Source organism: Melanotaenia boesemani, chromosome 24 (genome assembly GCF_017639745.1).
Source record: "Melanotaenia boesemani isolate fMelBoe1 chromosome 24, fMelBoe1.pri, whole genome shotgun sequence".
Taxonomy (NCBI): domain Eukaryota; kingdom Metazoa; phylum Chordata; class Actinopteri; order Atheriniformes; family Melanotaeniidae; genus Melanotaenia; species Melanotaenia boesemani.
In genome coordinates this window covers 10,535,446-10,537,977 of record NC_055705.1, presented here as the reverse complement: position 1 = coordinate 10,537,977, position 2,532 = coordinate 10,535,446, and positions in this window count along the sequence as shown.

Genomic DNA, 2,532 nt, shown 5'->3' with positions numbered 1-2,532 from the left:
TTTATTCATTCTTGTGGGAAAGCATTTCGTAAAGTGCTTTTGTTACAACATCAGTCCAAGTTGAAAAGCTGCAAAACTTTCTAATTTCATTCAGTAAACGTCAACCCAGAGTTTGGCTAATCTAAGGTCAATAGAATGCTGTTTGATAACTAACACTAAATGTCACCACACTGACACCACCACCAGCTTCAAAACTCCAATCAGTCCATATATAAACTGCCAGAAATACATGATGCAGCTAAAGAGACAGCTCCATTTCATGGACTTTCCTTTTATGAGTGGCTAAAGGAGTCAGAGGGGGTTTGTTCAGCGCAAGGAAAAGGCATTAGGTGATACGGCACACCTCATCTCCGCCAAAGTCTGCAGGTTACAACAGCTCAGGGAGGGGAGGAAGACTTCCCCTCTACCACCACCACCTCCCCACGAAAGTCTTCAATCTTGTGAAGCCTTAGGGGCTGAGTAGGTGTTTAATTATTAAAGGTGTTTGAACAAAAGGCTATTCTAAGCCTGCTGGAGCCACCAACTGGACATTCTCCTCAGTGTTTGATGGATGACTACCTTCAGAAACAGTCTGTTTCTTATGCTCTCTTGGTGTTAAATTACCCCAAAAGACTCCCAGTCACCCTCATGCACATTTGGGGCATTTCGCAGACAGAGTAGCATGCTGCGATGGCTGAAAAAGCAGAGGAAGTTAATGCCTGTCTGTGCATTTATAATGTAACTTTGAATCAAACTGTTGAAAAAAGTATAATTGCTGCTGTTCTTATGCTGAACTGTTAGCCATTGTAAAGGCTTTAATATTTCTTTACTCAAAGTGCATTTTCTATGGGCTGCAGTAGCATTAAGACTAATCATTTTTCAACTGTTATTACAGTACTGGGGCAGATGTATGACAGGACAAGAAAAAAGAAAAAAAAAACTAAAGACTTAAACTAAAGTTCAGTGAATTTGGACTGAATCAGAATCAACAAGGTACTTGGCAGACTTGGTGACCCCTATCAATCCCTTCGTGGCCCTTTTCTACTAGTCGACTTAACTCTACCTGACTCGGCTTGCCTCTACTCGGTTTAGGTGGTTTGCCTACAAACACAACAGTACAATGGAGGACAGTGAGGCGATTGTATACCTGCTGCTCAGTCTGTGGCTTTTTGTCGGATTCAGCCTAAAGACCCATTTATGCTCCTTTTATGTACATAATTAGGTACATCCATTTCAAATGTCAATGCCCTCATACTTTCATGTGTCTTTTATGTTGGTATGATTATTACACTACATTCACGAGACAGTAGTGCAGAGTTCCTGTCCAAGTTTTGACATCAGTTTTAGACAACAGTAAATATGGTTACGATAGAGGAAATCATGATAATGTATGTTCTCAGAAAGAGACATAAAAGAGGCAGTGCAGTACATGCTGGTGCTCTGTGCGGCCATTAAAAACATCACAGCTTCTTCTTTTTCTTTGTACCTTTCTTGGTTTGCACGTCAGCTACTCTGCTCAACACTGCCCCCGATTTCCAGTGATAATACTTTGTTCGCTCCATTGGAGTATGCATCTGCAAGGGTCCTGAAAATGGACAATTACACAAGAGATATAGAAGACAGTCTGTATCTTTAGCATAGAGCATAAATGAGCTTTAAAAGGAAAGCAAAAGAAAGCTGGAGGCTGCAAGACAAAACACTTTGGAAAAGTCAAGGAGAATTTGGTAACTCCTTAAGACAAGGTCATATGAAAAAGACCACTTATGAAAGTAAGCTAATGGAAGCTAATTCCAGTTTGCTCATTTATATAAAGCCTTGTGTACAATGTTGTTATGACTGCAAGTTGTTCCTATTAGGTATTAAACTTTGTATGACGTGTGTTTCAGATTTGCCTGGTATCACAAAATAACCACTGCAAACTGTCAGGCTGAAGGAAAGGTGGTGCTACCTCCTAAAAAGGAATGACTGACATCCATCTGGTGATGAGACTTGGTGGGAAGTACCTAAAGCAGAACCTGAACTTGTGTTGAAAGTGGTCCAAGGTGTAGCGGAAGAGGGCAGAGATGCATAACATTCTCTGATGCAGTACTTAAGAAAATAATAGAAATATTATTTTTTGCCTTCTCAGTCATGCCTACTCATGTAGCTCTTTGTATTTCACAGTGAATATGCAAAATAAATTCTACCTTTACAGATGTTCAACTTTTATTGGTGGAGGTTACCAAGATTTAGTCACAACCCTTTAATGTTCACTCCAAGAAAAAAACATTGTAAAATTTTCTTTTGTGTACTTTTTATGTTATTGTGTCACTAATAACAAAAATTAAAATAAACATTTTTGATAGACCCTCCTGTTTTTTAAATATAGGTCTCTACCAAATGGCTGAGATGTAGCTTTATGGTAAAGCTAACTTAAACATTATTATAAATGTATACTAGTCATTATATGATCTTTTAATACCTACAAATATTATTATACTATTTCTAAATATCTGTAAGGCCTTTGTTTTATATAAAGCACTTTGAATTGTCAAGTACATGAAATGTGCTATA